At 38.3% G+C, this 12,964-nt stretch overlaps 1 protein-coding gene across 29 annotated transcripts in view; it reads right to left on the bottom strand.

Annotated features, from left to right (window-relative positions):
• Positions 1 to 12,964, bottom strand: part of DLG2 (discs large MAGUK scaffold protein 2) — a 983,885-nt gene that overhangs the window by 199,963 nt on the left and 770,958 nt on the right. The gene's annotated exons all lie outside the window — the stretch shown is intronic.

Raw genomic sequence — 12,964 nt, forward strand, 5'->3', positions numbered from 1 at the left:
TGCTGCAGTTTGGTTGGCTCCTAGAAACTGAACATGATTTTTATGTAGGTTATTCAAATAGAATATAATCTGGTTTATTTTGCCATTTCTTTCTTTAGGCCACCTTATTTTGTGTTCATACTGTAGTTAAATGAATACTTGGAACCAAATACCTTGTTGGATTGTAAAAGAAAGGAAAAACATATAATTTTCCTGAGGAGGAAACATAAAGGGTTCCTTTCCTTTACTTCTTTAAGTTGTCACTGACATAGTGCATGCTTTTATACACTAAATTAAAAGGTGAAGGAAAGGCATTCTTTTACCACAAAACAAACAATAGAGCAGAGTTTTCAAATTCTGTCTAAATTCTTCTATTTGTTGAAATCATAAAATAAGAGCTTTTGGTGCCTGAAAAAGCAAACAGAAGTCTGAATAATGACAACTGTTTACAGCCAGAATTCACATTGTTTGCATTAAGAGAAGACACAAAACCCCCTATTTTCTCCTTTAATTCTGCACATGATCAAGTATTGTCAAGCACATCATCAAGAGATGAGAGGAAAGCTGGGCCATGCTCTCCAGCAGTCCTGTTTAGTCACTGGGAATGTAAGACAAGGAACATTGGAAAAAACCCATTAGGGATGATCTGCCGTGAACATGTCTGAGGAAAACCTTCCTCACAAGCAGGTGGAATAACCACTCTACACAATGGCCCCCAAACCTCTTGGCAACCGATACAATCCACCAAAAAGCACAATTCTAAGAAACCAGGACATGCTGCCAAAGTACAGCCTTTCAGCAGCTTTTTGTAAGGCAAAGGCCTCCAGCCTGAGGCCAAGGCTCTGCTAGAAGAGCTGGGGAAGTAAAAGGGGCTCAGCACCATGGACACTCTGGGACATGGCTGGGGGGTGGCACCTAGCAGGGCAAATGTTGGTATGGGACAGCCTTTGCCTTCTTACTGAAGAGAAGGAAGGGAAGGAAGAGAAGGAAGGAAGGGAAGGAAGTGGTGGAAGGAAGGAAAAGAGAGAGAAAAAGAGAGAGAGGAAAGAGAGAAAGAAAAGAAAGAGATAAAGAGAGAAAGAGAGAAAGAAAGAGAGAAAGAAAGAGAGAAAGAAAGAGAGAAAGAGAGAAAGAGAGAAAGAGAGAAAGAGAGAAAGAGAGAAAGAGAGAAAGAGAGAAAGAGAGAAAGAGAGAAAGAAAGAAAGAAAGAAAGAAAGAAAGAAAGAAAGAAAGAAAGAAAGAAAGAAAGGAAGGAAAAGAAAGAGAGGGAGAGAAGTCTTCACTCTCCAGCTTTTGTTGTATTTTCAGGCTAGATTTATTGCTTATCTCCCACTTTCTCAATTCTGATCTGTTCCGAGCCTACACTTTCTATTGTTTAGTTAGAGCAGCACAGAGAAGCACAGTGGTTTTCTCATCCTGAACTCTGCTGAAAACACAGGATCATGTCCCATCTTCTCCTTTCCATGCCCAGCATGCTCCTTCTCTGTTTTTATGGGCCAGCAATTTCAGTGACCTTTTCAGTTTTCCTTGTCTGGCTACCTTAGAATTACAATTTCTGCCTCTGGTAAGCTGGTCTTTATGCTCTGAGGAGCTGGGCATTCTAGAGGCAAAGTCTTCTCTCTTTGGAAAACAAGAACCACTGTGGGGATATGAGTTGTATCATGCCTTTTTCTGCCAGGAACTTTAATGAGGCAGCTAAGCCAAAAGAAAGGGATATCAAAACATATTTGGAGCAGGAAAAAAAATTATATTCTTGAAGAGGTGTCTTGTACACACTGCCTTTTACAGTAGGAACCAACAAGATTTATGACTCACCAGACCACATGAATCATTCCAAACAGCACCTGTTAAGCCTAGAACCATAGGCAAAGACTTATGTTTTAATCCAAAATGTACAGAAATTTCAATACAAGATCTGCTTCCCATGTGATTGTAGCTTTTATGAATGATGCCAGATTTGCAAACTTTGAGACTGAGATAATTTCACTGAATGACATCTTAAGAGCCATTTCCCCTCAATTCATCAGAATTCCTCAAAACTAGTTTAAAGAATAAAACTAGTTTAAGAAGTAAATGACACCTTGTGAAAAGGATGCATGGACTTACTGGAGCCTTAATGGACATGAGAATTATTTTATTCAGATCAATAAATAGCTACCAGCTTGTTCAAGTACCCACCTGAACAGGAGGTGATTCAGCAACTGCAAGGTGATCAATGGAATTTTGTCATATTGCTAAATGGTAAAGTCAAGATGTACTTTTTGCATATTGAGCCAACTGGTATTACCTGTGAAAAATACCTGTTGGAGTACTATACTAGCTAATAACACAAGCCAGTGTCTATCAGCTCATTTAAAAATAAATATAACTAATATTTTTCATCCATTTTATACATGAAACATCCATCAAATACAATTGTTAGTAAGAGTATTCATTATTGTTAAAATGGAGAGCTCATAATTAGCTATTAAATTCAAATCTAGTTGCTACTTTTTAATTTTTTCTCCTTCTGTGTGGTCGCTCAAAACCCCTTATGTTCCTACCACCACCTAATTTCATGGATCTCACTACAGTGTCATCTTTTTGAGCATTCCTTCTCCTTTGCAGTTCCTGCTCTCTTTCTACTCTGAATTGGTAAAATATCAAACTGTCCCTCCTCCCTCCTGCAGCTTTTATTCACACATGACTGTTACTTCCATTCACTTTCCTGCCTTTCTGAAATATCCCTCTTTCTCTCTAATTCTGTTTTCAGCATTTGTATTTTCTTGTCTCCTGCTCTCATCCTTAGTCATTTAGACATGCCCCTTTTAGTAGCATTTATTCCATATACCTTGGTGCCCATATACATCTAAAGAGGTATTTTTCCTTATTCAGTAACTGTTTCCTAAATTAACTCTCACATTTGCAAGCACAAGTGAATGGATATAACTAAGCTGGCGTTTTTCAGTTTTACTCATAATGTCACAGGGGTTTTGCTTCACATTTGAATTTCAAAGGATAGTATAAGCAGAAATAATGATTGAAACTCTCTTGCTTCTGAAATGAGGTAAAGGTTCTCATTTTAACAAGTTCCTTATACCGCAAAGATGATAAGAACTTAATTTCAGCTGAAGCCAACAAGAAATAGATACTCGGGAACTGAAATAAAAAGGCAAAACAATTTTAGAGGCTGCCTAGAGACAGAAGCAACCCTGAGCACTGAGTTAGAGATTAATTCAAAAATTGAAATCCTTGTCTTGAGGTGTTTGATCAATCCTTGCTTGATAGGTGTTTTCTCATTTCCATATCCAGAGAATGGCTCTGAGGCTGTGAGAGGTGAGATGGCCATTGGCTTGTGCCATGGCTAATCCATACTGAACTCAACCCAGTGACCAGGAGGAGACGTGTCAATGGCTGAAGGGTAGACTGTCTTACTGGAATGAGGTAAGTAAATGTTCAGTGCTCATGTTTCATATTAAAACTACCTGAATCACAACATTCATAATTTATTTGCGGTTCTACAGATGAAGATTATGACACAGACACTTTGAATAGACAAAGCTCCATACTCTCATATAAACCATGTTTTTTATAACCAGTGGAAAGGAAATAGCTCTTGTATTCTCTGAGTGATTTTCTTTTTGTTCCCATTTTGATGGCTTGCTTGTTCAGATTCAGGGTATATCTAACTTGTTTTTTCAAAAAGATCTCAAAAATCTCCTCACACAAACTGTTGCAGATATCCCTTCAATACCCTATTTAATGGATGGCCAATTTCTATTACTTTGCAGCTTGTGTCATATGATAATTCTTTTAATCACTCTCAAACTGACTGAGCAGAATGATTCCTGAAGACTAGTTAGTGTGAGCACAAGGCAAAAGTCCAGCCTGGGGCAAAGCTCTGTATGAATAAAGCTCAGGGATTTTAGCCATTGTGTCCAGCAGTAGCAGCTTGGCTTTTACTTTTGCACTGTTAGCCTGGCAGTGCAGCAACACTGAGGGGTGAAAACCTTATCACAAATCTTCAGTGTATCAGATCTGATATAATTCTGCTTGACAGTGTTACACCAAAATTTGCCAAGTCAGAATGTTTGAACTCAATGTGCACTCCTCCTTAAACTATAAGGAGCTGAAGAGCAAGCAGTCTGGCATTAGACCATTTTTTCTCACTGAGGCAATAGTAAAATGAAGATTTTAGAGGCAACTGATGATTTAATCACAACAGAAATATAGAGCCTCTGGTCTAGGCCAATTTACTAGCTGTATATGACACAGAACTGACAGGTCTGATAGCTAACACCCTTGGGGAAAAAAAAAGATATACCTTATTCAAGAGAATTGTTGGTATAATTTATTAGCTTCTGATCATGTGCTTGAAATGTGAGAGTTAAGTTAGGAAACAGTTACTGCATCAAGACAATTCCACTGTACATTACAGATTGCAGGAAGATGTGGGTGAAGAGTTGTGGTGGGGAGAGAGAAATCCAGCTGGAAGACAAATTCCTAGATTAATGAGATGAAATTATGCAGCAGTATATGCAGCATTCCAGAATATGCTGCTGGTAACTTTTTTCCCTGGAATCTCTATTAAGGTTGTATTTTTGAGTAATCTATTTTATTTTGAAGTCACAAAGTGGGAAGTCTCTGAGCTTTTCTGGCAATACAACCACTTGCTCTGATTACAAAATAAATGCCTCATATTTTGAGGCTGGGTATGTCTAAGTTCCACTTCCAGCCATCAGATTAGATATATTTACCCACAACACTGAAAAACAGTTTGCTACCAGCTCACCTCCCCAAGATTCACTATTTCCAGATGGAAGTGTTAACATGGACATGGTTCATACTACATTAAAATGAATTTTTACTATCAAGGGGGATGCTAGGATTTTTCTGCCATGAGTTCTAAACTTCACAGTCTCATGGAAAAAGAGACTTTGTTCCAGTGTTTGCACCCAGCTTCTCTTCACCGGGTTCCAGTTGCCTTCTGTACCTTTAAATCTCTCTTCTTGTACAGGGAAGTTGCACGGGTGTCTCAGTTTTGTGAAATGTTTTTGGCTCATCATGATGACAGTGAGTACTGAACATATGTCTGCATGCATTGTGAGGGGTGAAACTGAGTTTATCTGGAAAAGACAGAGCACTGTGCACCCAGATGATCCCATATAGACATAAACCCACATCCCCAAATCCCAGAATTCCCAGAATTGTCAGCAATATCTGAACTTATATTAAACAGCTGTTTTGCCCTGGATATTTCCATTAGATCTCACCCTGACAACATCTTTGCTTTTTTCTGCTTTTCGCTATGTTTTTGGGAGGCTTATGACATGCTACTCTATGAAGATGTTGATAGGTAGATTACAGGGGCTGCAAGTTTGCAGTAAAATGACGTTTATGACTTCTTCTCTGTGACTAATGCTCTTTCAGGAGGAAAACGATATTTCACAATTTATTCTTGAAAAATTCATCAGGATTAGTACTCCTTCTTCTGTTGTTTTCTAAGTATCTGCAAATAGATTGACTGTTTCTCCCAGAAGTTTTCCCTGGAAATTGGGCAACATATACTCCCAAATATTCCTTCAGTGAATGAATAAAATTATGAATGGCCTGAAGTGAATGGTTCCTGAAGTCTATGAGAATCAACTTCATCTGTTTACAACATCTAACTCATCTAAGCTCTAATTTGATTTTGCCTAAGCCTAAGTCCGCTTCAAAGACTTTTCTGTTTCTTCATAACTGCCCTAATTGGATAATTGTGGATCCATCTTTTTTTAAAGACAGAACAACAAAAAAATCACTAAAGGTTTGAGTTCTCACTTTTAAACAATCTTTTTTCCAACTCTTTGGGAAATTAATTTCTTGCTTCGTTTTCTATTTTTATGAAACATACATAACATTTTCTTGATGCCTTTTCTAATTTTTGAAAGTACAGCTCATTTTACATTTTGCCCTTCTGAATTTCCCCCTAGATTTTACCTAACATTTATAAATTTTTAAGACTTGGGCTGTTATTACCACAGTGACTAATTCAACTTCCACTTTTTCAATGTTGATTACTTGAGTTTCACAGCAAACTAGTTTTGAAGTTCATGTTACTTCCTCATTCCTTTTCAGCACAAAATCATAAAAATTGCCTCTACACTATATGATTACTCAAGAGCGAGTTGTCTTTCTCCTTAGAAATATTTAGTGGATTAATCTGTGTCATTCTCCCATTTTTTGGCTATTCTTCCTTATTAGTGAGAATAAAACCTAGAATTATCTGACTTATACTTATTTTTCTATATTCTCCACCAAAACCAGATTAATGAATGTTTGGTCAGTTTGGATAGGATTTATTTCAGTAAAGGGAAGTTATGCTAAATTCTCTATAATATGTGAAAAGAAATAGAAATTTTTACACCAAAATGGTCATCTGACCAGGCAAAATGTGTGCTTTAGGGCAAGGTAAGTTATGGCTACACCTTTCTGTTAGCTACCAAGGGGGCCTGAAGGGTTATATACTCTGTGCTTCCCAACATGAGCAAAGCCTGAATTCAGATTAATCCACTAAATATTTCTAGGGAGCTTAATCTACTTGTCCTTCTAGTTGGTGTGATCCCATTAACATATGACAATGCCTGTGCTCTCAGCTCCTTTCCAGAGGTTTTCTTTTTACAGATCTGTCACATACATCACCTACAATCAAGTATTGATCCTTTGGATATATTTAGCAACACATTCTTGCTCGATTTTCAATCACATTCTACTTTAAAAGAGTCCAGTCAGGTGCACTGATTTACCCTTTTAAATCACTGCTCTGATTATATACAATATGTAAATCAATGCTCTGATTGTACACCAAGCAGTGCTCTATACATTACTACAAAGCAGGTTTACACAGTTAACATACTGACTAAGTAGGATTAATGTTAAAAACATTATAGAAGTCTATAAACAATTGCAGCTAAAGGCCACAGAAACTGATAGACTGTCCCATGCCTGAGGACAGTCATGCAGCACTCACACCACCACGGGGAAGAAGGCATCCTAAGGGTATGGTCAGTGCCTCTGCAAACAATTCCTGCAGGGCAAAGGGAATATCTGTTACAGTCCTGACACTATTACACAAAAGGGACAAACTGGTGATCAAAGAAGAAAATATACCAGGCTCTATAGAGATGTTTCAAACATTTTCTGGGACAGCTGTGTTTTGGAAAAAAGAAAATCTCAGAAGGAAAACCAAATGGTATTTGCCATTTATCATAGTTTTGTAACTAGGTAACAAAATGCACTATTTGCCCTGAGCAGTTTTTCTACTTTTACCAGGAACAAAATAACCATTTTAAATTAGAAAGCTGAAAGCTTCTCTGTACCAAAGGAAGGGAAGTCAGTCTGAAGGTCAAATATAACTGCAGCAAATATAGGCCATAAATATTTGCTGTAAGCAAGCAGTTCTTACATTCTAGCAGTAAGAGTTCTTACATTCTATCCTGCTCTATATGGACATTTTTGGAGTAGAAATTGAAGAAGGCTCTGTTTTTTCAAATGCATATTGTATTTTTGGCTACAGGTGTGAGTGAGAAGGTGGGTAGGAGTTGTGTGGGAGGAACCAAGTACAAAGAAATGTTGAAACTGTTCATAAAGAATAGCAAATATTTCACCAAAAAAACAACAGCAGGATGATGCACAGACACAAGACGAAATCTGATTAAGATAAGATCCCTCTGCAAGGAAGAACCTTGTATAAAACACCAGAGACAATACTGAAGTGAGATGCTCAAATACTGGTGTTGCAAACTAGGCTTATACAGTGCCACATACCAGTGACAGAAAACCCCAGAGTATCTGCACCAGCCCCTTCCCAACCCGTAGTTGTTTAATTCTCAGAAAGCAGCATGGGAAAAAAATAGTGTCTTTCCCCATATAGGAGTACATCCTGATACTACACCAGATCAGCAGGAAAATCACACAGAATGCTTTGGTTAACTTCATTCACCTGATTCAAGTTAGATGAGAGGGGAAATGGAAGTATTACCAGAGTACTGTCTCTTTGCAATGAAGCCTGCTCTTTTTCTACTCTTTCCTGCTGCTGTTGAGCAATCACCCTGCAGAAAAGTAGTTTTATTCCCTTAAAGTAACCTGTGGATGCATTGCCTGGGAGCAGTCATCTTGCTCCAGAGCAAGCAGTCTACTTTTCCCCTTGATTCTACTTTCAGGCTCCAAGTCATGCTGCATCCAGCCATTGTGAACATAAAGCATTTCTACAGGAGAATGAAATAAAGCTGATACTGCCTTTATGGTTCAGGATTTTATGTTACTTTTATTTGTGACTAAGGAAGCATGATAGCTGAAAAAGCAAATATATATCAAAGGGGCAAACTGTCATGAAATATGAGATGCAGTTTAAGACACCTAAATACAGATATGAATGCATGTGGTGTTTAAGCTTAGAAGACAATACAGGTACTATAGCTTAGGGAGAAATTCAGCCTGCTCTATACAGCTCACAGTTGGCCACCTGAATGTCCTCTCACTTCCTTTGACATTAATGACAACCAGACACCCAGCAAACATGAAGATGTCTATTTGTATCTTAATCTGAGGTTTAACCTTGCACAAAGCCATAAAATCCAGTAACTTCCAAAGTTAAGATTCAAATGCAAATACTTGCTGTTAACTCCTTATGCCTATTAATTCACAGTAATTCTCCCATTTGTACACAACCTGATGCAGCCTTACAGAAAACAATGAAACTGTTTGAAAATAAATGTAATCATAGGAATTCAAGGAGCAATATGCACTATTTCTGTGAAACTGTAAATCTGAATTTTGCTGCTGAACTTGCATGTGTAAACTAATTCTCTCTGGTTTAGGTCCTGTACCTATTGAAAGAGCTGCCCACTTGACACTGAAAATGCTTTGAAGCATTCAGGCTAGAACACCTAAAAGAAAGACTTATGTTTTATCAAGATTTTAATTTGAGATTGTAATCCAAAAAAAAACCAATGATGTGGCAATTTTTCTTTGAAAAGGACTGTATTGCTTCTCCTGCCTCCCCAGGACTTTCCCCTAAAAATTGCAATGTATTCACTATGTACATACTTCCAAAAATTATAGGACTTTGTATCAGGGTGTATGCACAATGGGTGGCCATTTTATGCATGTGGCTCAGGGAAAAAAAATAAAATTTCTAATGCAGGTGGTTTTGACTAACCAGCACTGCTTCCCCACTGCTGTTTTAATAGGAAAAATATCCCTTAGCTCAGGGAGTGGAACTTAAAACTGCAAGAATAGCATCAAGGAACATTACATTTTATTTTTATTGAAGACTGCATTCTCCTAACAGATGGAGAACTTGGGGTCAGAACTGAGTTCAAGCAGCCTCTAAACCTGGCCCAGACTTCTAAAATGATTTTAAACAAATAATTTAACACACTGGCACCTCATTTCTGCTGCTCTAAAATGGAAATGATTTTTCCATGGATATTCTGAACTGTTTCCTTTGGCATGTAAGTATCTGAGATGAAAATTAATCTGAGTGCGCACATGTAGTAAATCAAGCATTAGTGTGTATTAGAATTCAAAAAGCTACTTGATAATAGTTACCATATACTTAGTTTGAGGAAAATACTACAGGGGAGGATATTTTCTAGTACAGTGATGAACTTACATTGGTGATGTGTGTGTTACTTCATTTTAAAGACATTCAGAAATGAGAAAAAAAAAAAATTAGTTGGGTGGTGACTCTAAGGAGTATAATGAATTATACTCCTTAATAGTTTCAGCCGAAGGCAGACCGCTGCCATTACTGATCCTGGGCCGCCACCTGGTGGCATTTGGGAAACATAAACTCAAATTTCACTCGTCTATGGGGCCACGGGTGCAGCACCGTCCTTCCCAGTGCTCCCGGAGGGCTGTAGGGTTGGATCCCTCCCTCTCACATCCCGACAGTCGGGCAGAAGGAGGGGCAGAGGTTATGGGATTTGTCCAAGCTTTGTAGGCTGACTCTGGGATGATGTACACACACTCAGTGTGTCTCTCCAAGGCAATACCTGTAAAGGCAAAGCCTTGCTGGGTCTCATTAGTGGATTTGCAGTCTATTTTAGGTACTTTTGTAGGTACATTCCCAAAGGTGAGAATACACAGCTCTCAACCAGTCAACATTGCCATATTCACAGCACAGGCATGAATTTGGAGAGAGCCGGTGATCCTCACTGTCCAGCTGGGAGACTGAGGCTTAGGAAAATGAAGCACCCTGCCTAGGGTCACACAGAAGAACACCAGCTAATTTGATTAAATGGAATGAATTGAATCACAGAACCGTCTGGGTTGGAAATGGTCACCTTTAAAGGTCACCAAGCCCAACTCCCCAGCAATGGGCAGGGACAACAATGAAAGGAGTAGCATTCTGAAAGATAATAAATATTAGAGGGATTGGCCAAAAAGCAGGTCACACCACATTGTAAAGGTGGTAAAATATCACAATAGAAGAACTCTTGTGGCTTCACTGTAATTCTGCAATACCTACCTCATAAGAAATTAAATTCAGGTCTCTAAATCACTTACTATGCTTCCTGTCTGTAAGAAATTTAACCAAGCTTCATCTGATTAGAAATAGCAGCTTTGAGGGGACTATTTGTTCTTGCTAATCAGATTTGCCATGTTTTGAGAAACAAATGGGAAAAGTATTTCTGTAGGGAAATAAGTGTTTCTGAGAGATGAGACAAGAAAGAACAAACATAGAGAAACAGACATTTTTTCTGCAGTCCTTATAAAACTAAGGTGTCTGGGACCCTTCACTAGAAAATGGTACAAGAATAATGAGCCCTGTGCATGAAACTGTTTTTTTTCTGAATATGGCAAAATGGATCCATAATAGTTATTTGTGATTAAATAAATAACAAGGGCCTGACTGGGAGATTGCCTGGGGATATGCATGCAGTCTAATTTAGTAATAATTTCCATCCCTCTCTGCTCAATGAACAAATAAACAACTCTTGCATGACAAGTAAATGCTGATGCAACACTGGTAACATTAATTAGAACCTTATGGAAAATGCCACTACAAAACAGAAAAAATAGATTTAAAAATTTTACTGTGGCTGTAACATACAGTTGTAAATATATCCTGCTTAAAAATAAAAGAAAATGGACTTTTAAATTTGTATTTGAACTTCTGGATTTCAGAATACAATGTACTGTGAAAGGCTTTGATCTCATTAGTCTGTTAGTCAGCCCTATTTTGCTGCATCTAACGAAAGAAAAATAAATTGCATAATTTTCCTGAAGAAACTTCTGCTTCTATTCTTTGGGTTTCTTGTCTGTGCTCTTCCTGACACAGGCCTTTTACTTCCTTATCTCTTCATAAGGATAACTTTATAAGACTCTACTTGGATATTCTTGCAATTCCCTAGAAACTTTCTACTTGGACAGCTCTTTAAGGCACTGTTGGGAGGAAAGGGTTAAAAGCAGTGCAAAGGAGGATGTGAGATTCCAAGAGACCTTGCAGGTGGGAATGCTGAGGCCTGGAGAGTATCAGTGTGGGAATATACCCCTTAGATTATGCTCACTGCTGTCTGTCCTCTGTCTGTTTTGAGAAACTGAATTTCTGTTTAGAGATAACGCAGGTGTCTGAGGGACTTGGAGGCACTCTCAGGGACCTGCCTGAGCTCCCTGCTTTGGCAGAGGGAAGATCAGAGCTCAGAGATGATAAAAAGCACAGAGATCACAGCATGGTGGCAAGCCCCATGTGCGTGGGCCCTCAATAAATAGGTGCAAAGAACAGCCCTGCCACCCCTGAGGGTGGGCTGAGCCTGACGGTTCCTGCCTTCCCACTCCTGTGTCTGCCCAGGGGTTGCTTTGGGATCCTCTGGTTAGTGAGGTAATGAAATAAATTTACTCTTTGCATTTCAGATGTAGTCTTGTGGTGTTCTACCTGCCTGCCTGTGTGGGCTCCCAAACACCCTTTACTTGCTCTTGCTCATTTTTTCTTGCAGCACTTTTAAGGAACAGGTCTAGACAAAATACACTGTTGTGATCCTCACGATGTCAGGTTACTGCCTCCCTTTGGCGATAACTTAACCAGATTTTCTATATATAGCAAAACACCTCCAGCCACCTCTTTACAACTTTTTACAAAACTTTGACAGGTGTAAGGCAAATTCATAGAATTTATTATTCATAAAATTTACTTTTCATAGAATAGGCCAAAACAATCCTTAGCAATGTAGGAAAACCATATCCAGCTTTCTTATGAATTTAAACATTGACCTGGAAAGTGTTGCATGACTGCATTACAAACCATCCAGGCTGAAGCCATCTTCCATCCTCAATTCCTGAATTACAACCAGGGATGCAGTATTCACAGGGAAAGAAGGCACAACAGTAGGAAGGAGTGTGATACCGCACCCTAGTGCATCCACCATTTATCTGGGATAAATAATTCCCGTATTTCAGCTCTTTGCCTTAAGGCTATTGTTGTGCTTCACACGAAACAGTCACATCTGCATCAATTTGGGATAGTTTCTTTTTTTTTTTTTTTCTCCTGTAAGGAATGTGAATAATGTCAATGGATATTTAACTACATTTTCAAGGCTTTCATTATTATTAAAATTTCTTTATATTCAGATTATTTCAGTTCAATTACTTGACAGAGCCTAAAACACAAATGTTCTGGTTTTAAAATGTGTGATATCAATATATTCATGAATGAAAAATTAAAAATATGTTCTTGAGTCTAAGTATGCAAAATATAACCTCAGGCTAAAAAGCATTTAATCCAATAAAACTTGAAAAGAATTTCAGAGGGATCATCAAATTCATCAGAGGCAGAGAGATAATGTACATAACCTAATTCACCTCCTTGTTGAAGTGAGCTATTTGCTAAGCACTTGAGTGCACACTAGATGGCAGCCTGAGCATAGATGATTTCATCCTACTGCTTGTTCTCCTCCAAGAAAAGGTGAAATTGAGAAATATCCTTCGACTCAGGTGTGTGTTTTGGGAAAAATGGAACTGGATG

Source organism: Agelaius phoeniceus, chromosome 2 (assembly GCF_051311805.1).
Source record: "Agelaius phoeniceus isolate bAgePho1 chromosome 2, bAgePho1.hap1, whole genome shotgun sequence".
Taxonomy (NCBI): domain Eukaryota; kingdom Metazoa; phylum Chordata; class Aves; order Passeriformes; family Icteridae; genus Agelaius; species Agelaius phoeniceus.